Source organism: Diceros bicornis, chromosome 10 (assembly GCF_020826845.1).
Source record: "Diceros bicornis minor isolate mBicDic1 chromosome 10, mDicBic1.mat.cur, whole genome shotgun sequence".
NCBI classification, from domain to species: Eukaryota; Metazoa; Chordata; class Mammalia; order Perissodactyla; family Rhinocerotidae; genus Diceros; species Diceros bicornis.
The window spans coordinates 1,962,185-1,984,752 of NC_080749.1; the positions used below are offsets into that span (position 1 = coordinate 1,962,185).

The 22,568-nt window shown below is 44.6% G+C and overlaps 1 long non-coding RNA gene across 22 annotated transcripts in view; it reads right to left on the bottom strand.

Moving 5' to 3' along the window:
- Positions 1-22,516, bottom strand: part of LOC131410579 (uncharacterized) — a 63,995-nt gene extending 41,479 nt beyond the window's left edge. For 14 of the 22 annotated variants that reach the window (XR_009221333.1, XR_009221332.1, XR_009221334.1 and 11 more), the window contains exons 1-6: positions 22,105-22,516; positions 21,115-21,748; positions 16,553-20,071; positions 4,191-4,343; positions 3,876-3,923; positions 3,507-3,628 (exon numbers count right to left, since the gene is read on the bottom strand). This is a non-coding gene — a long non-coding RNA (uncharacterized LOC131410579). Of the gene's footprint in view, positions 1-3,506; positions 3,629-3,831; positions 3,924-4,190; positions 4,344-16,552; positions 20,072-21,114; positions 21,749-22,011 lie in introns of all 22 variants that reach the window. The other 8 variants (XR_009221324.1, XR_009221329.1, XR_009221318.1 and 5 more) reach the window with 8 other exon arrangements.
- Between the last annotated feature and the right edge of the window lie 52 nt (positions 22,517-22,568).

The following is a 22,568-nucleotide window of genomic DNA, read 5'->3' on the forward strand; positions in this document are numbered from 1 at the left end:
ACCCAAGCCCCCAGGCCTCCTCAGTTCTAAAGGATCTACAGGGGCTAGAAAGCATTTGCTCAGCATTTCAGAGCACAGTAGGTCATCAACAGAGAACCTAGTCCAACAGACATGTTGTGAGCACATGGAACACCTGGAATCACCTGCTGGATGCACTCCACTTTATACAGCAGGACCCTCACTGAGGTTTTCTCTCCTGTTCTCAATGCCTACAAAAGGGGAGGATGTGCTCATCACAGTTCTGGGTGCGCACAGAGGTGGACTGCAGGACCCCAGTTCTGTGCGCCTCAGGCTGGGCCAGGGAGGGGTCTGGAACAAGTAGAAACCTAGGAACCTTAGGGATTCCTCTGCCCATCTCTGGGCCCCCGGGCACATATCTAGGAGAACGGATGCTATGGCCCCATAGGAGAGCTGCCTGCAACCTCTCTCCCTCCTGCCTCTTGTCACTTCCCCCATGTCAGCTCTTTCTTGACTGCACCTCCGTGGTCCCCACATGAGAAGCCAGTGTGAGTGGGTGTGCCTGTGCACATGCCATGATGAGGAGAGGAAAATGACCCCATATGGAGAGGGGTGGGCAGCAGCCCCCTAGGATCTTAACGCCTCTCACTGCCAAAGTAAACCTGAGGGAAGGGGTGGAGCCCTGGCCAAGGAAGCTGGAGCTCTCTGTAGTCTTCAGGACTCTGATCACCTCCTGTGGTCTGGGCCAGTACCTGCCTCTTTCTGGTCCAGTTTCCCAGCTGTACAGTGATGGGTAAGATGCGCAACAGCACAAGCATGTGCTCGGCCAGGACAAGTCATCAGGCCCCATCGATACATTAAGTATGTTTTAAGTGTATTGAAGACATTAATATTGCTGTGCAATCATCACCATGATCCATCTTCAGAACTCTTCTCATCTTGCAAAACGGAAACTCTATAGACATTCATGAAGAATCTTCCATTCCCCCTCGTCCCAGCCCCTGGCAAACGTCATTCTTTCTGTCTTTCTGAATCTGGCGATTTCAGGAATGTCATAGAAGGGAAATCACACAAGGTTGTATTTTTGTGACTGGCTTATTTCATTTAGAGTAATATCCTGAAGGTTCATCCATGGTGTGCCGTATCTTAGAACTTCCTTCCTTTTTTTAAGGATGAATAATATGCCATTGTATGTATATTCCACATTTTGCTCATCCATGCATCCCTGAATTGATACCATAGCCAGGCCCAAAACCAAGCCCAAAATAAAATAGGGCCCCAGCCAGATTTTTATCAACAGTCCCCTGGAGACTACTTTCTTAATTCATGTCGTGTATGATATTTACAAAAGATCTAATCTTGGGGTGTGAGTTGTTTTTCAGAAACTCCATTTGTCCTCCTTGAGCAAGTTTCAACTGATTTGAGCCAGTGAGACTACAAGATGGCTGGCAAGACTCAAACCACGACTGCACAAGTGACTGGAGAATGACCTGGGGGACCAAGAACTCTCCTTCCAATGACGTTAAGGACACCGTCTTTTGAACATGGGATGTATGACACAACATGAAAATCTGCGTTTGCACAAAATGCCTAGGACTGCCCCCAACCTTCCTGCACCTGCTCCTTTGCCCTTAAATAACCCTTTTTAACAGCCCATCCAGGAGAAAGATTTAACCTTTGTCTCCTGTCTCCTTGCTGGCCAACCTCATAATAAAGGTTTTTCCCTTATACAAGAGCGGGTATCCCGTTTGGCTTAAGGGGTGCATTGGGCAGCGAGCCCTTCCTTGATTCCAATACTTGGGTGGCTTCCATGTTTTAGCTATTATGAATAATGATGCTATGAACGGGTGTTGAAATATGTCTTTGAGAACATGCTTTCAACTCTTTGGCAGGGTATATAACCAGAAGTGGAATGGCTGGGTCCTATATATTTTTAATTTTTTTTAGGAATTGTTATACTGATATCTACAGCAACCATATATTATATATTCCCACCACAGTGCACAAGGGTTCCAACTTCTCCACATCTTGGCCAACACTGGTTCTAGTCTTTTACTTCTTTTCTTTTTGATAGATGCCAAGCTAATGAATGAGAGGTGGTCTCTCACTGTTTCTGATTTGCATTTCCCTAATGATTACTCATGTTGAGCATCTTTTCATATGCTTATTGCTCATTAGCAGATCTTCTTTGAAGAAATGTCTATTCATGTACTTTGTTCAATTTTGATTTAGGTTGTTTGATTTTGTTGTTGAGTTTAGGAGGTCTCTATCTATTCTGGATATTAAGGCCTTGTCAGATACATGGTTTGCAAATATCGTCTCCCATCCTGTGGGCTGTGCTTTTACTCTGTTCATAATGACTTTTGAGGCACAAAACTTTTTAATATTCATGAAGTCCAGCATGTGTATTTTCTTATTTTATTGGTTGCTCCTTGGGTGTCATATCCATGAAATCATTACCAAATCCTATTTTGTCAAGTTTTGTCTTATGTTTTCTTCTAAGGGTATTATAGTGTTAGCTTTTACATTTAGGTCTTTGATTCACTGGGAATCAAGTTTTGTATACAGTGTTAGGTAAGGGTCCAGGTTGATTCTTTTGCATGTAGATATCCACTTTTTCCAGCACAGCTTGTTGAAAAGACTTTTCCCCATTGAATAATCTTGGCACCCTTGTCAAACATCATTTGATCACATGGGTGAGGGTTAATTTCTGGGCTCTCAATTCTGTTTCCATTGGTCAATATGTCTGTCTTTATGCCATGACAATGCTGTTTTGATACTGTAGATTTGCAGTAATTTTTCTGTTCAGGAAGAATGACTCCTCCAACTTAGTCCCTCCTTTCAAGATTGTTTTGGGTGTCTGGGCTTACTTGAGATTTCAAAAGAATCTTAGGATGGGTTTTTTTCTATTTCAGCACAAAACGTCCTTGGGATTTTGATAAGGACTGCACTGCATTTGTTGAACTCTTTGGATAATGCTGACATCGTCACAATAAGGAGTCTTCCAATCCACGGTGATGGGATGTCTTTCATTTCTAGTAGTGACGGGTGGCTGTTCAGGGTGAGGGGGCAACACTCCTCGAGGTAGTCACACAGAAATCCACAATTCCTCCTCACTGTGCCTTCACCATTTCCTTAGAACCCATCGACAGTCAACAGAGGGCAAAATGCATGTAAAATGCAGGTGGGAAGTTTTCAAGGACTGGGTGTGCATGGAGCACACATTTCTTCCACTCCTCTCCATTAGCAAGAACCATAGACTGAGGCAGCAGACCCTAACACACGGGGACTACAGACTCAACCAGCAACCCCAATAAATGGGGACTGTGGACTAAGCAAGGGCCAGAGACTCAGGTTCCTGGTAGAATCATCTGCCAGCTCAAGCTGACCCGCTAAGACTTTGCCTGGCACTGCAGACTAGCCAAGGGCTAAGACTGATGCTCTCTTAGGGCATCTTGTCAATCTAGACTGACCCACTGGAAGGGAAAGCCACTTAGATTGGGAGCTCAATGCAAAGAAAGTGGATCTCAGATCCGAAAGAAACTTACCCACGGTCCTCAGAAACAGCAAAAAAGATGGAGAACTCAAAGGTTTTGCGGGTACCAATGCCTATGTTTCTCATCCCCAAATCCATCCGATGTCTCCTTTGAATCCCACTGCTGCCACCAAACTGGTACAAAACAAAATAAAACTGGGTCAGTTTTAAACATCTTATTGGCTTTATTCAACAGTTCATGAATCAGGCAGCATCCAGTCTAGCAGAGAGAAAGGAGCTCCAGGGAGCTTACAAAATGAAGGACTTTATAGGCAGAAGGGAGCAGGAACAAGGAAGTCACACTAGACAAAAAAGCGGGTTGGTTACTGCAAGGTTACCTTCCTTTAGGGGATGGCAGGGCTCTATCAGGAAGATGACCTACCTGCTGCTCATCAGGCGATTCCCGATTGACTGGTTTATGATTCCATTCCTGGGAGCATCAAAAGTCTAATTAAGTTTCGGCTTGTTGACAAGGGGCATACCCTAAGCAGCTCCATTGGGCCTGGTGTCTTGTTTTAAACACATGACTTCTGCTGGTCCCTGCTTTCCCCAGTTACATCCCGGCTGTCCCTTCGCTGACCATTGTTGGTCACACACCCACTGCACCTGCCTCCAGTCCTTCCCCTTCAGCACCATAATCTCACACACAGCTCCTCCCGGCACTATCATGACATCTCCCACCACACGTCCCCTATACCTTCCACACTGCCAGCAAGATGCTTCACAAACACCACCACCATTTATGTCCAATGGGCTGAGAGGCCTGTCCGTGCACTGGGAATCAGGAGTCGCAGGGTCTGTCACTTGGCCTCCAATCACCTATTGTACCCCAGCAGAAGTGCTTACCCTGCTGAGAGACGCAGCTGTAGCGAACTCCATCGACCAACATCATCTTTGCCCTAGGCTTCCTTCAAAATTTTCCACCCACTTTCTGCCCCAACTGCTCCATAAGGGGTCATTTTGGGGTAGCCTTCGAGGGCACCTTGGGGATTTTGTGCCCAGGCCCAAGCAGCTCTTAGCCCACAAACACTTTAAACATATCCCCTGAAATCACATAGCACAGGTAACTAGTGAATGGGTGCAAATTACTGGTTTTACCTCCAACAGCCCTAACAAATATTTCACACCAGGAGCATCCACTTTTGGGTTTTACTGTGGACTGATTATCACAAAGCTCTCACCCAGTGAGCCTCTCTCTTCTCCAGCTCTCAGAGCAGCTTTCTCCAGGCTATATTCTGCAATGCATCATTGTCTCTCTCTCAGCCGGCTTCCCTCAGGTTGCAGGTCCCCTGAGGTTCCTGCCCTGACTGGCTACCACCAACCCATAGAGACACTGTCAGTCCTATAGCACTGGGTGTTCAGTTCAACTAGGACTGAAAGACTGGACTGGGCACAGGTGCGGTGGCCCTATCCACACAAAATCAGGAAACTGAGGCAACCAAGAATTATCGACAACCTTAACCCAACATGGACAACAACTCCGTAAGACCCTATCCTAGCCCTTGTACAACAGTCTCATGAGTCTCTTGCCTAAATGGTTTTAGAAAATGGCGTGTCCCTAGACTGTCTCTACCAGCCAAGGAAGGAGGGGTTTGTGCCTTTCCTAGAACCACTTGCTGAATGTACATCAACACACAAGTTCAAACCTACCTCCACCAGATGGCCCAAGAGATTAAAATATTGCATAATATTACCCAAATCTTTTAAAAGATACTCAAGGCCCCCGAGATCACTGACATACTTTCGTGATTGGTCTCTCCAAGTTGGGGACAATGGAAATAGACTGGATTTTAGACTGTTGCTTGTACAATTATAGGATTTGTTACTGTAGCCCTCATCGGATGTTTACCCTCTTGGCTACAACGTGCCCTACTCCTAATGACTCCATTAATTACCCTTATTAAATATCTCAACCAACTTAAAATTAACTAAACTAAAATTAATCAATACCCTGATTAATTTAAAAAATTCAAAATTTTTATGGAAGGAAATCTCGTTCACACAGAATAAACTGTTGTAAGCACTTTAAAGTATACAGTTCAGTGGCTTTTAATACAATGATTATGTCATGTGGCTATCGCCACTATCTAATTCCAGAACATTTTCAACACCCCCAAACAAACCCATATTCATTCACACTCTATTTCCTCCTAGCCCAAGCCCATGGAAACAACTCATCTGCTTTCTCCCCCTATGGATTTGCCTATTCTGGACAGTTCATTCAAACGGCATCATGCTATCTGTGGCCTTTGTGGATGGCTTCAGTGAGCACACATGTTTCAAGGTTCATCCACGGCTGAGCATGCAGCAGTACCTTATTCCTTTTTACGGCTCTATAATATCCTATATTATGAATACGCCACATTTGGCTTATGCAGTCATAACTGGATAGAAATGTGGGTTTGTTCCACTTTTGGACAATTGTGAATAATGTTGCTTTGAATGTCCATGGACAAGTTTTTCTTTGAACATATGTTTCCAATGCTCTTTTGGACATACCTACCATGTGACTCTCCTGGTCAATGGTAATTCTAGGTTTCAGATTTTAAAAAATGCCAAGCTGTTTTCTTCAGTGGCTGCATCATTTTACTTTCCCACCGGTAATGTATGTGGGTTTCCCTTTCTCCACATCTTTACCAACACTCGTTATTTTCCATTATGTTGAGTATAGCCTTCATTTTGAGTGTGAACTAGTACCACACTATGCTTTAAATTTGCAATTTCCTAATAATTTATGATACTGAGCATCTATGTACTGCTTATTGGCCATCTGTGTTTCTCCTGAAGACATGTCTATTGCAGTTGGTTACCCATTTTCATTGACTTCTTTGTTCTTTATAATTGAGTTCTAAGAGATCTTTATATAGTCTCAATATTAGAGCCTTCTCAGTTACATAACTTGCAAATAGTAGGAGACTTCAGTATCCCACTTATAACAATGGATAGAATATCCAGACAGAAAATCAGGAAACAGCACACATGAAAACATTAATGGACCTATCAGACATACACAGAACATTTTACTGAACAGCAACAAAATGCACTCTCTTCTCAAGGGCACACGGACTATTCTCTGGAACAGATCATGAGTTAGGTCACAAAAAAGGCTTAACAAAATTAAGAAGACTGAAATCATAGCAAGTATCTTTTCCAAACACAATGATATGAGACTAAAAGTCAATAGCAGCAGGAAAACTGGAATATTCATAATACATGGAAGTTCAACAGAAAAATGTTAAACAGCCACTAGATCAAAGAAGAAATCAAAAGGGACATTAGAAAACAGCTCAAGACATACAAAAAAAAAATTAAAACACCAAAACTTATAGGATGCGGCAAAAGTAGTACTAAGAGGAAAGTTATAGTGATAAACTTGTACATTATAAGAGAAAAAACACATCAAAGAAACAACCTGATTTACAACACACAGCATTAGAAAAAGAAAAAATGAAACCCAAAGTTAGCAGAAAGATGGCAGTCACCAAGAAGAGAGTGGGAAAAAATCAAAGACAGTATGAAAGATCAATAAAAGTTAGAGTTGATTTTTTTAAAAAATAAAATTGACAAACCCTTAGATAGAATATCGAGGAAAAAAAAAGAGAGATGACTGAAATAAGGAAATCAGAAATGAAAAAGGAGGCAATACAACTGATGCTTCAGAAAGAAAAGATCACAAGAGACTATTCTGAACTAGTGTACACTCACAAATTGGGTAATCTAGACAAAATAGATAAATTCCTAGAAACAATCTATGAAGGCTAAATCATGAAGAAACAGAAATCTTGAACACACCAGTAAGAAACAAGCTGACTAAATCAGTAATCAAAAACCTCCCAATGGGAGGAGAGTAAAGTGAATGCCTGACTTCACCACAGACCCCTGAGCCAGCCTGCCCCAGCCCCAGGCTGACTCCCGTGGACCTAGCTGGCTCCCTGCAGGCTTCTGCAAATCCAGGCCCCTGGCTCACCCTGGAGCATGCCAGCTCTGGCGGCCCCAAGCAGCATCCCTGACACCAGGCTCCCACCATGCTCCTGGGAACCAGGCCCCCATGTCAGCCGAGGAGCTGCCATCTTCAGCAGCCCAAGGTGGCTCCTGTGACCCCAAGTGGTGTCCTTGGCACCAGGCTCCTGGTGGGCTCTGATGAATCCAGACCCTGGCTCCCCCACGTTTCTGCCTACTCCAGGCAGCCACAGGCAGCTTCTGTACCAGAGCACCCAGTGGGCTCCCACAAACCCAGGACCCAAGGTCACTGCAGCACTTACCAGCTCCAACAACCCTAGGTAGATTCCATGGCACCAGGTTCCCTGGGGGCTACCAAAGGAACTCAGACCCATGGCTCACCACACCACCTGCCAATTCCAGCAGCTGTAGACAACTCTCATGGAACCAGGCTGCTGGCAGGCTCCCACAAAACCAGGCCCCCCGCTCACCCAGGTGCTTGATGACTCAGGCGGCCCCAGGCAGCTCCTGTGGCACCAGGTACCACCAGGCTTACATGAACCCAGGCTTCCATCTTGACCCAGTGCCTGCTAGCTCCTGCAGCCTCAGGTAGCTCCTGTGGCCCCAGGCTCCCAGGAAGCCAGACTTCTGGCCTACCCCAGCACAAATTGTCTCTCATGGCACAGGCTCCTGGCAGGCTCCCTGAGCCACGACTCTCAGGTCATCCCAGCACTGGCCAACTCTCATGGCCATGGATGACTCCTGTGGTCACAGGCTCTCAATCAGGACCTGCCAAACCAGGCTCAAGTGCAGCTACTCATGAACTCGGGGTCCCAGCTGTGCCCAGGGACAGACACAATACCGTGGACCCAAGCTTTCCACTCACCCCAGTACCAGGCTGCCCAAGGACTCCAGCAGCAAGCCTGCCCCTGGGCACCACCAGATGGCCTACCCAGGACCCCTAGATGGGCTACTGTGAAGGCTTTGGTTTGCTAAAGCCAGTCTGTAAAGACTGGAAGAGGGGCCTACTTCCTCAAATTTGCAGACACAAATGGAAGGCCACACGGATGATGAATAATCAAAGAAATAGAATAAAACCACCAAAGAAAAAGAACACCACCAAAGAAAAAGAATAAAACCCAAATGACTGACCAAGAAATGGAGATATAGAAAGTATGTGACAAAGACTTCAGAACAGCCTTCTTTGAGAAATTCACAAAACTCTAAGGAAACACAGATAGACTACTAAATGAAATAAGGAAACAGTGCATGAGCAAGTGAGAAGTTCCACAAAGAAACAGAAATCATTAAGGAAAAACAAACAGAAATCCTAGAGTTGAAGAACACAATGACTGAACTGAAGAATTCAAGAGAGGGCTTCGAAATCAGATTCAACCATGTACAAGAAATAATTAGTGAACTAGAAGATGTGTCATTTGAAATCACGCAGTCAAAGGAGCAAAAAGAAAAAAAGGAATGGATAGGAACAGGGAAAGGCAGTGTGAATTATGGGATACTATGGAAAGAAATAAATAAGCATTATTAAAGTACCAGAGGAGAAGACAGGGAGAAAGGAAAAGAAAGTTTACTTAAAAAAAATAGCAGCTGACACCTTCCCAAATCTGGGGAGAGATTTAGACATCCAAGGTCCTGAAGCTGATCTGTCACCCTAAAACTTCAAACTAAAACTTTCTTCTCCAAGACACATTATAACAAAACTATCTAAACTCAAAAAAGAGGATCAAACAACATGATCGACATCAACATGATGAAAATCAATGAATGTGATACACCACATTAATAGAATGAAAGATAAAAATCATAAAATAATCTCAATCGATGCAGAAAAAGTTTGACAAAATTCAACAGCCCTTCATGATAAAAACTCTCAATAAAGGGTTACAGAGGGAACATAGCTGAATATAATAAAAGGTTTACATGACAAAACCCACAGCTAACATCATATTGAACAGTGAAAGGTTGAAATCTTTCTTGCTAAGACAAAGAACAAGACAAGGGTGCCCAGTCTCAACACCACTCTTCAACATACTGTTGCAAGTCTCACTCAGAGATATTTGGCCAGAGAAAGAAATGTAATGCATCTAAATTGGAAATGAAGAAACAAAGTTGTCTCTGTTTGCAGAAGATATGATTTTTATATAGAGAAATACCTAAAGACTCCTCCCCAAACTGTTAGGACTAATCAACAAATTCACTCAAGCTGCAGGAGAAAAAATCAACATATAGAAATCTGTTGCCTTTCTGTTCACTAACAATGAACTATCTAAAAAAGACATAAAAAAATCCTATTTACAATAGCATCAAAAACAGTAAAATACTGTTTTTGAATAAATTTAACAAAGAAGGTGAAAGATCTAGACACTGACAACTATAAGACATTGATGAAAGAAATAAAAGACACAAAGAAATGAAAAGATATCTTATGTTCATGGATCAGAAGAATTAATATTGTTAATATGTCCATGCTACCCAATGCCATCTCAAGATTCAATGCAATTCGTATTAAAATTCCCATGGCATTTTTCACAGAAGTAGGACAAATAATCCTAATATTCATATGGATCCACAAAAGACTTCCAATAACCAAAGCAACCCTGAAAAAGAAAAAGCTGAAGGCATCACAATTCTTGATTTCAAACTTTATTACAAATCTATAGTAGTAAAAACGGTATGATACAGGTATAAAAAGTGACACCTAGACCAATAGTACAGAATCAAGGGCCCAGAAATAAAACCACACACATACACTTTGGTAACAGTTGACGAGTCAGCTAAGAAGACTCGATGTGGAACGGATAGTTTCTAAGATAAACGGTGTTGGGAAAACTGGATAACCACATGCAGACAAATGAAATTGGACCCCCATTTTACACCACTCTAAAAATGATACTAAAATTGAATTAAAAACTTAAATGTAAGACACCAAATATAAAACAACCAGAAGAAAATATAGAGAAAAAGGCCCCATGATACCGGTCTTGACAACGATTTTTTTGGATATAACATCAAAAGTGCAAGCAACAAATGCAAAACTTAGCAAGTGGGATGACATCAATCTAAAAAGCTTCTGCACAGCAAATGAAACAATTGGCAAACTAAAGGGGTTAATATCCACAATACATAGGAAACTCTTACAAGTCAACAGCAAAGAACCAACAAAACAATATGAAAATGGTCAAAGGACCTGAATAGATACTTTTCCAAAGAAGACATAAAAATGGTCAACAGGTACATGAGAAGACACTCGTGACTACTCATCATCAGGGAAATGAAATCAAAACTACAATGAGATATCACTTCACACCTGCTAGAATGGTTATTCTCAAAGAGAAAACAGACAACAAGTGTTGGCGAGGCTGTGTAGAAAAGAGAACCCTGTGCACTGTTGGTATGAGTATAAACTGCTACAGTCACTATGGAAAAAATATGGAATTTTCTCAAAAAAATAAAAATGGAAATACTATATACATGAGCAATTCAACTTCTGGTTGTATATTCAAAGGAATTGAAATCACTATTCTAAAGAGATATCTGCACCCCCATGTTCTTTTCAGCATCATTTACAAACTGAGGACATGGACACAATCTATGTGTCCATCAACAGATAAGGAAAATGTGACATACACGTATATGTGAAATATATAATGGAATATTATTCAGCCATGAAAGAGAATGAAATCCTGCATTTTGCAACAACATGGATGGACCTTGAGGCATTACGCTAAGCAACGTAAGTCAGACAGAGAAAGACAAATACTATATATTCTCACTCATATGTGAAATCTAAAAAGCCCAATGCAAAGGAATAGAGACTAGAATGGTGTTTGCCAGGGTCTTGGGGGTGGGGAAAATGGGGAGATGTGAGTCAAAGTGAACAAATCTCTAGCTGTAAAATGAATAAGTTCTGGGGATCTAATGTATGGCCTAGTGACCATAATTAACAATATTATATTATATACTTGAAAGTTGCTAAGAGAGTACATCTTAAAAGTGATCACTAGAAAACACAAGTTAATTATGTGAGGGAATGGAGGTGCTAACTCACCGTACTGTGGTAATCCTTTCACAAATCATCATCTTGAACACCTAAACTTTACATATGTTATATGTCACTAATATTTAAAGAAATCTAAAAAAAAATATCTCAACAAAGTAAAACCCAGGACCAGATGACTGCACTGGTGAATTCTACCAAACATATAAAGAAGTATTAAAAACAAGCCTTCTTACACTCTGTCAAATGTTGAAAAACAGGGAACACTTCCAAACTCATTTTATGATGTCAGCATTACCCTGATACCAACACTAGACAAGGACACTAAAAGAAAATAAAATTACAGACCGTTACCCTCGATGAACATAGATGCAAAAATCCTCAACAAAGTATTAGCAAACTGAATTGAACAGCGTATTAAAAGAATTATACACTACGACCAAGTGAAATTTATTCCTGGTATACAAGGGGAATTCAACATACAAAAATCGATCAGTGTAATATGCCACATCAATAAAATGAAGGGGAAAAAAACATGACCATCTCAATGGATGCAGAAAAACCATTTGACATAATTCAACACCCTTTCATGATAAAACACTCAACAAACTAAAATAGGAGGAAAGTGCCTCACCACAATAAAAGCCATATATGAAAAACACACAGCAAACAATACTCAATGATGGAAGGCTGAAAGCATTTCCTCTAAGATCAGGAACAAGGCAAGGATGCCCACTTTCACCCCTTCTATTCAACACAGTACTGAAAGTTCAAGCCAGAACCATGAGGCAATAAAAATAAATAAATAAAAGGCATCCAAATTGGAAAGAAGAAAGAAAAATGGTCTCTGAAGATGGTATCATCTCATATGTAGAAAATCCAAAAGACTCCACAAAAAAGCCGTTTGATGTAACAGATAAATTCAGGAACGTAGCGGGATACACAGTCAACACACAAAAATCAGCTGCAGTTCTATACACGAACCATGAGCTCTCTGGAAATGAAATTACAAAAACAATTCATGTATAATAGTATCAGAAACAATAACATGCTTAGGAATTAACTTAACCAAAGAGGTGAAAGGCTTGCACCATAAAAACGACAAAACATTTCAGAAAGAAATTAAAGAACACATTCATAAATGGACACACATCCCATGTTCACAGATTGGAAGGCTTACTATTGTTAAAGTGTCAGTATTACCCAAAGCAGTCTACAGATTCAATGTAATCTCTATCCAAATCCTAATGATGTTTTTTGCAGAAATAGAAAATCCAGTCCTAAAATTCACATGAAATCTCGGACTCAGAATAGCTAAAACAATCCTGAAAAAGAAGAACAGAACTGGAGGACCCACATTTCCTGATTTCAAAACTTACTACAAAGCTACAGTAATTAACAGTATGCTATTGGCATAAAGGCAGACATAGAGACCAATGACATAGAATAGCGAGCCCAGAAAGAAACCCTCACATATATCGTCAAGTGATTTTTGACAAGGGTGCCAAGACCATGCAATGGAGAAAGGTTTATTTTCAACAAATGGTGCTGGGAAAACTGGATATCCACATGCAAAAGATGGAGGCTGGACCCTCATCCAACACCATTTATAAAAATTAACTCAAAATGGATCAAGGACATAAATGTAAGACCTAAAACAAAAAAACTCTTAGAAGAACACATAGGATAAAATCTTCACGACACCGGACTTGGCAATGATTTCTTGGATATGACACCAAAGGCATAGGTAATGAAAGAAAAACAATGGACAAATTGGACTCCATGAAAATTTTATAAGTTGGTACATCAAGAGGCACTGTCCACAGAGTAAAAAGGCAACCCAAGAGTGGGAGAAAATATTTGCAAATCATATTTCTGACAAGAGACTGATATCCAGAATATACAGAGAAGCCCTAAAACTAAACAACTAAAAAACAAGCCAATTCAAAAATGGGCAATGGACTTGAAGACTCCTTTGCCAAAGAAGACTTAGAAATGGCATATAAGCACATGAAAAGATGATCAACACCCACTAATAAGTAGGGAAATGCAAATCAAAACCACAATGAGACACCACCCCCACACCCACTAAGATTAGTGCTTTCGAAAAAACAGAAAACAAAAAGTGTTGGCCAGGATGCAGCGAAATGGGAACCCTTGTACACTGTTGATAGGAATGTAAAATGGTGCAGCCGCTATGGAAAACAGTATGGATGTTCCTCAAAAAGTTGAACACAGAATTATCACGTGATCCAGCAATTCCACTTCTGGATATATACCCAAAAGATCTGAAAGCAGAGCCTTGAAGAGATATTTGTACATCCATGTTCATAGCAGTATTATTCACAACAGCTAAAACATGGAAGCAAACCAAGCGTCCACTAATGCATGAATAGATACACAAAATGTAGTATATCCACATAATGGAATATTACTCAGCCTTAAAAAGGAAGCGAATTCTGCAATATGTTACACATGGATTAACCTTGAGAACATTATGCTAACTGAAATAAGCCAGTCACAAAAAAAACAAATACTGTATCATTCCACTAACACGAGGAACTGAGAGTAGTCAAAATCATAGAGATGGAAAGTGGAATGGTGGCTGCCAAGGGCTGGGGGAAGCGGGGAGGAAGAGTCATTGTTTAATAGGTATAGAGTTTCAGATTTACAAGAGTTATGGGGATGAATGGTGGTGATGACTGTACAACAGTGTAAATGTATTTAACGCCACTGAAGTGTACACTTAAAAATGGTTAAGATGGCACAGTTTTTGTTATATATATTTTAACTCAATATACAAAAAGGAAAAAAAAAAGAAATGAGCTATCAAGCCACAGAAAGACACAGTGGATCATTAAACACATATTGCTAAGTGAAAGAAGGCAACCGGAAAAGGCTATATTACTCTGTTCCATATAGTTTTCACATATTCCAATTATACGACATTCTAGAAAAGGCAAAACTATAGAAACAGTATAAAGATCAGTGTTGCCAGGAGTTGGGAGGCAAGGGACGAAGAGGCAGAGCACAGGGACTTTTAGGGCAATCCAACTCTTCTGTAGGATACTGTCGTGGTGGACACATGAAATTATGCATTTGTCAAAATCCAAGTACATGACAGCGAGACAGTGAACCTTAATGTAAACTACGTACTTGGTTACGAACACTGTAGCAGCATCAGCTCCTCACCTGTGAGGAATGAACCGCACTAACACAGGTGGTCATGCAAGATGTTAACAGTAGGGGAAACTGCGGGGCAGGAGGGAGAAATGCTCTGCACTATCTGCTGAATTTCTCTGTCCATCTACAACTTTCCTAAAAAAACAATCTATTAATTAAAAAATAATCAATGGAAGGTAGGAAGTGGGTAGAAATATGCACGAACAAGAATATCAGAACATTGATAAATGTTGAAGCTGGGTAATGGGGACATGGGGGGCTATCACACTTTTCTCTTTAATTTGTATATGTTCAAGGTTTTCCACAATAAAACATTTTTAAAGCTCCAGATTAAATCTAGATTATATGTACAAGGAATCAAAGAATGTGAAGAAAACAGATATTTTTGAAGCAAGTACTCAAGGGGCACACTGAGGGAAGGTGCAATCACACTGGATAGAGAGTGAACAGCCTAGTTCCACCAGGAAGGTTTGGAGCTCAGTGAGCAAGGCAGGCAACAGCACAGTCAGGGAAGTGACAGATAACGAACACAGAAAAATGTTCCCCCTCACTGGTCGCAGCAATGGCAACGATGGGCCCTGACAGAACTACAACGTCAAGACACCCACAGTTAGAGTGGGCTCAGAGACAGAGCACCACGTCCTGTGAGAATGCCAATCAGCACCGGCTTTCTGGAGGGCAAACCTCCCGAACCCTGGAACCTGCAGGCCACTGGCCCGGCTGCTCTGTTGTATGGACTCTGTCCAAAAACAAGGTGATTGGGTAAAGATGATGGACTGAATAAACACATGTAGAGCCCCTTTGACATAAAATCCCTAAAAAATGACCCAAAGATTCCTTCATTGATGAACAAATTCATAATAGCCCTGGGAACCATCAAGGGAGCCAACATTTTGAGTAAGACATCAAAGAGAGACAGCACCTGGTGACCAGGGATCCCAGTGGGGAGCTCCTGGTGGGCCATGGTGACCAAGCCATGGCGCCCTCTCTCCCTCCCCCTCCTCCCCCTGCCGCTCACCTAACACCTCCTGCATCGCCCCTCCACTCCCAGCCACTGCCCACCTCACGCTCCAGGAATACAGGAGCAGAGGTGCAGGGCACCATTTCCACCAGCACAGCTGTCCTCTTGCTCTCTGCGCCTCCCCAGGCGGCGGAGCCCAGCCCTGCACCTCCTCAGGGCCCAGCACGCTCCTCCCTGGCCCTCAGGCTCCTCCTCTCCATCCGGTCCTCCCTGCAGCACCTGCTAGCTCATCTCCACCTTACAAACAAACTCTCCCTTGGACCCACGCTCCCTTTGGGCTACTGTCCACTTTCCCAACTCCCTTTCATGGCTAAATCTCTTAAGTAAAGTGCCTCATCCCTACTGCCCTCCTATGGCCCCCTTCCCCAACTCTAGACCCAGCTTCATTCCCACCCTCTCAAGGAGACTGAGGTCACCAGTGATCCCATGTGGCCGAGTCCAGCTACCTTTTCTCCATTCTGATCAGAGCTGTATCCGACCCAGCTGAGCACCCCTCCTTTCTGCAATACCCTTTCCCCTCATGGTTCCTGCAACTTCATGCTCCACCGTTTCAGCCCCTTTCCTGGACCCTCTTCAGCTGCACCTCTGCAAACACTGCCTGCTCCTAGGCTGGGCCCTGGTCCCTTCTACAGCTACAGTGTCTCCAGAAAACCTCATTCAACCCCATGGTTTTAAACATCTCTGACCTCATCCTGACTCTGCAGACACACTGATGCAACTTTAAGAGGTTAGGTGCTAGCTTCCCCAGCATCAGCACCTAAGCAGTATCTCAGACTCGATTCCTCTCAAAATTTCACTGTCGTATGAGTTCCAAAATAGCATCAAATATTTCCAAAAAGGAGGAAAAATTTGGATACAATAAACAGTTGTGAACAAAGTAACCGATAAAACGTATACTTACATCCAATCATGGTTGCTTGATGGAGAAAATAAGAACACAGAGCTAAGATCAGATATTCTCAAACTGGGGACCAGAAGGTGATGAACTGGGAGTGTAGAACACAGGAACTGATCAACTCGAAGCATTTACTGAAAGAGAGGCAGAAAGGGTTGTTCCTAAAAGCTGAAAGACACCCACTAAAAAAATAGAAAAATCATGAGAAAACCTAACAAATTAAAAATTAAATTAAATGGTAAACTCACATTCCAATTTATCAATAATCACAATTGTAAATGGATCAAATCGCTCTAGAAAAACATGAAGGCTCTCAAGTTGAGTTAAAATATTGTTATAAAATAAAAGGATATAATATGGTTGAAAATAAGGAGATAAAGAAATAAGAATTTAAATGGGACAAAAAGGGGTTTTCTGTGTTGATAACTGGCAGGAACACTTATGTACCTAACAATATGGTCTTGAAACATAAAGCAAAACTGGACAAACAAGAAGACACAGGCACCTCCAGAATCACAGGGCAACTGACCTTACCTCTCTTAGAAATCCACAGGTCAAGTGACACAGTACGTTAGGAAACAGATCTGCTTATAAACACAAAAAAGCTAGATCTAGCCTCATCCTGACGGACGACAACATAAGCAACTAGAGGAGAGGATACATTCTCCTCAAACCACAATGAAACAGTCACCACAATGGACTGTGTGCTAAGCCACAACGAAATCTCTAAAGAGTCCACAAAGCAGAAATCTATAAGTGATCATATTACCAGACCTTACAGCAATTACAGTAAAAAATAATCACAAAATATTGGCTCCCCTCCCCCAACCTATTCACTTGAAAATCTAAGCACACCCTTCTAAATCTCTCAGGTTACAGGGGGGATCCAGACAGACAGGACAAACTCTTTAGAAATGAACAGCAATGAGAGCAGCAAGAGGCAAATCCGTGGCATGGGGACAAAGGGACAGAAGGGACACAGCCTCCACTGCAGGTATCAGGGACTATCAACCGTACACGAAGAAGCTGAGCACTTCCCTCAGGAGCCAGAACACCACCACAATAAAACCAAAGGCAGCAGAATGAAGCGAGGATTCATGAGGCAGGAACAACAACGTAGACATGAGCAATGGAGTCAAGGGCTGGCTGTCTGGAAAGACCTGTAACAGTGAGAAACATTCACAGTCCGACCAAGAGAAACAGACAAATATACCAAACTGTACCATCAGGTAAGACAAACGTTAAGAGGTTAGGTGCTAGCTCCCCAGAAACAGCTTTAACATGATAGGAGAACATAGCAGATAACTCTGACCAGGACATCAGCAGTCCTCAACTGGAGCTGTCCTTCCCTCAGGATACATCTGGAAACACGCAGGATGGGTTTTGTTTCTTGCTTTGTGTTGTCCTAATGGTTGTTGCCCCGGGGGTCCTGGAGATACTGAACAGCCTGACACATACACCCGTTTCCCACCTGAAGTGTTACTGACATCTGGGAAGACAAGCCCTGATCCAGATTAAATGAACAATGTGCTGGGAAATGTTCTCCATGGATGTGTAACAGAGAAAAGATGGTATCCTCAATATGTAAGGAATATTGAGAAACCAACGTTTACAAGGACTAAACTGTAAAAGAGCAGGAAAATCAAAAACATAACCAATAACCACACCAAAAATACATCCAACCTATTCGTACAGGTGGAGAAATATGCATGTAAAGCACAGGGAACAGTCGATGAGATAACACACCAAATTTTACTACTGACAAGAAATAAAAGTTGGAAAGTAGGTGAGAAATAGGAGTTTTTACCACTTCTTAGCTTATATATTTCTGTGTTGTTTTAATTTTTACAAAAGACAATGTATTCTACTCAAAAAGATGTTTAAAATTTTAAAGAAATTATTAAAATGTTCAAAATGACTTCAGTTCAAGTATATTCATTAAAATATGAATGGAAAGAACCTCATGACTTTAAGAGTCTCTTATTACTTTTCTAATACTTTACTATGTCGATTTTATTTCACATTTAGATCCTAACTCATTGGAATTTACATTTGTGTGAGGGATGCAACAGAAGCTGATTTTCTCCTGTTGAAGTGGAAAACCAACCATCCAGGCACCATTCATTGGGTAGGTCTGGCTTTCCCAGCTGACCTGCAATGCCTCCTTTCCCGCCTGCTAAACCCTGACAGCTACCGCTGCCTCTCGAGCGCCCCAGAGCGAGCAGGGTGAGCTCTGCAACCTGGGCTCCCTGTCTGCGAGGGGCGGCTACCAGCAGAGCCTTCTCCCAAGTCAGCAGCAAACATGCTGTGCACAGAAGTGCTCAGGGGCAGTCTGCTGCGAAGCAGGAAACCCCTCACGATGAGCAGGCAGTGGGAGAGCCGCAAGCCCCAGGACTGACCTCCGCTGGGGGCGGCAGGCTGCTCAGGTAGGGAGCCCCCTCCCTTCAGCTCGTCCAGCTCCTCCTGCAGCGTGTGCACCTGGCTGTCAGCAGCTGCCCCTCTTCAGCTCGCCGTTCTTCTCCACCTGCTCCTGCAGGAGGCACACGTGCTCCTGTTCCCCCGGGAGCAGAAGCAGTAGGAGTGCAGCGAGTCAAGGAGTTCCTGGGCCCCCAGCACTGACAGGATGACTCCACTGAGGGACGTGGGGCCGGTGTCACGGTGCTCGGCCTGCACAGCTTCTGCTGCTGTCTTCGGGGTGACGTCTGTTGGAGGGTGGAGGGGCTCTGGGAGGGTTTCTGAGGCATCATTGTGAATGATGAACTTTGGGGCTCTGGGCCAACCCCTCGTCAACCCCCAGGCTGGTCCTGCTGCAGCTGGGCTCCACGTCTCTCTTCAGCCTCTTTCGGTCAACAGCCTCTCAAGAGACAGATGGCCTCTCTCGAGCGTGCACTGAGGAGAAACTGTAAGAAGGAAGCCAACCAATAAATCTGCATGCCCTAGATCTTGGGGGGTAAAGTTACCCACGGAAATGCCACTCTTACCCAGCAGTCCCTGGCTGGGAAGAGGGGGTCTCATCGCCAGCATCTACAGCAGTCGTGTTTGCATCTCCCTGGCTGCCTGATGCTGTGGAGGCCACACTGTCTCCTGGAGTTCCTTCCAGAGACTCTGCATCCACTCCTGACTGGCGGCTTCCTGGGCAGCCCTGGGCGTGGGTTACCCCTGCAGAGCGGCTGGCTTCAACTTGCGGGACCCCGGCTGGGCCCGCAGGTTTTCCCTCAAGGACAACAATGAACCTGCAGCTCCTTTCCCATCTGCTTCACTCGCACGTTCCTCAGGCCCCCGGCGGCCTTCCTGGTGTCCTTTCTCCTGGGGCGGCCAGGGCCTTCAGCCCCCCCTTCTCACTCAGGTGGAAGATGGAGGGCATGGCCGTGGGCTTGAGCACATAGTACTGATCCTTCAGCCTTTCCGAGAGCTTTTTGTGGTGAAATGTTCACTATAGACGAAAGAATGCTTAGTGGGGTCCAGTCATCCCTGTGAGCAGCTTTTAACCACTGGACCACACATTTTGAGCCCTTTATATGAAGCCTGCAAGGATAAATGAAAAAGTAATTAGAAAGAAAGAATTAAATGTCTACCCCTAAAATAATCAACTATAAAAGCAAAACAAGTGTTTTTGTGAACACCCACATCTGTAGTGAGTTCGCCCATTTAAACCTTTAGTAATGATTTAAGAAACACTTTCTGCTTGCAACTTATTACTGGAATAGAAAGATGAAAGACCCACTGTCTACCTTAAGGAGCTCACCGTCTGTAGGGCGGAAAAAGAAGGAAGGTGAGGACCTCCTCTCAGGCTGTGGTAAGTGCCCTGTAGGGACACAGACGCTCGGGCAGATAGCACAGGATGGCATCAACACAACAGGAAAGGCTTCAGGAAGCCTCGGAAATAGTTCCCAGAAGCTCATGGCTGCCCAACCCTCCTGCTGTCCCTGGGATGCAGGACTTTGGGTGCTAAAACGGAGAGGGTTGGTCCCCTATTTCAAAGCCAGGCCAGGTGCCAGCCAGCAGAGCCTCCCAGGCACTCACCAGGGCACCTGGCCCCAGCTCAGCTTAAGCAGCTGAGGATGCCGGACCACCACCAAGAGGTCAGCCCCAAGAGCTGTGGTTCTGTGTTCCTCCTGTCCTTCCACTACCAGGAGAAAAGCTGCTCCCTGTACAAAGCAACCAGCCCTTGCAAGGCACTGACCAAGACACTTCATCATCTTTTCTCCTCATCAAGGTAAAATCTCAGTTTAGACCAAGGTGTGCAAGTGGGGGGTTGGGGGGGGTCTCTCCTGAGGGCTTTCTGCTCCACCTGAGGTCATTTAGCCCCCCTGAGGCCGCTGTGGACCAGACCAGGTGGATACTAGCTCCTCAGGGAGTTCTAAGCAACAGGACCTTCTAACCTTTCTCAATGCTTTGTGACTAGTTTCCCAAAGACCCCCACCTCCTTTGCTCCCAGACCACGTTAGACCATGACACATGCCAAGAGCAACCTTCTCTGTGGTGGCTTGCATCCTTCTCAAAAACAGTAAGAAAACTTTTGGGACACAGGCTCTGAAAGAAACCATCAAGAAAGCATGGTGGCTGACCTCTGAAACAAGCTGATGTTACTAGTTCTTTGGATAGATTGTAACAACTTCCAACTTACAACAACCCACTGTAGATTTTCAATGAGGCTACAGACAACAAATGGCATTCAGGTCTTTCAAACTTCAGTAACAACCTGCAACATGAAACAAAAGGATCTGCCAGAAGGTTTTCAAAGTAGAATGTCTTCAGTGCACTGTTCTGGGACCTCCAGTGCGGAGTCCGCAGGAAAAGACTGGCTGAATTCCAGAAGCCCTCATGAAGGGAGCCAGGCCAGGGGGAAGGCAAACTCCTCACCACGCTGTGGGAGGCCAAGGAAGAAGTGAAGAGAAGAGCCCCTTCCCCAAGGCAAGCCTCCCTGTGAGGAATGGGCCGCGCCCTCCTCTACCCTGGATGCTGTCAGATGTAGAGTCCCAGTCCATAGGGTCAGCCTCCCCGTGAGGTGTGGGCTGTGCCCTGCTCCACCCAGGATGCTGTCAGATGACTCGCCAGGACTCACCTCCAGCGCAGAGCCACCTTTCCCTGCACTGCCAGGACCCTTAAAGCAACCCAGCGTCTGGGAGACGCCTACACCCTGGCGGTACAAGCTGCATTTGCACAGCCACATTCATGATTGCAGAGATCAAGGCAGGCTCCCTGCGACCAAAAGAGCAGAAAAATCATAGCAAATGCAAGACGACAGTGACCTAAGGAAAAGCTTTTCCAGAATACCATTTCTCGACATTGTTGGCCCCAGCCCAAATCAGTGGAGAGCAGGGTGGCCGCGGGGTGGGGGTGAGAGGGTGGTGGAGGCCATAAGGTGGGCGCCGGAAGCCGTGGGGTGGCCGCGGTGGCCCGAGGCGCCCGGAACAGAGACGGTGGCAGAGACCAACACCACACAGCGCCCGGCGCTAACTCACCCGTTGGACTGGCCCCGAGGCCCCAGGCACAGAGTGCCGCCTGGCTCGGGCTGTAACGTGCAGGGGGCTGACCAGGCCGCGGGGGCCAGTTACCTGTGGCAGGCGACAGCGGTTTCTCCTCGTTGCCCGGCGGTGGGAGCAGTTCGCGGCCGCGCAGCGATTACCATCCCGGGCCTCAGGCTGTCGTGCCGCCAGGCTCCGGCCCTCTCCTCGCCGCCCCACAGCGAGACCGCCACAAGCGTAGCGCTCAAGGCGACACTCTGCAGCACGTGGGATCTGGTCCCCGCGCCCCGCAGGACGGCAAGATGGCGGCGCGCGCCTCTCCGTCCTCCGTAAAGCAAAATGGCCGCGCCTGCGGGCCTACGCAAAATGCCGGCTGACGCGCCGACCGCGGGGTCGCGCTGCCCAAACGCGTCTGTTCCACTGCCCCGCTGGGTCGCTGCTGCGGTGTTCGCAGCAAAGGACGCGCGGGGAGCGAGAGTGCGGCGCGCCCTCCGCCAGGGGATCCGCCAGGGGATCCGCCAGATGCCAAGATGGCGACCGACGCACTTCCGCCC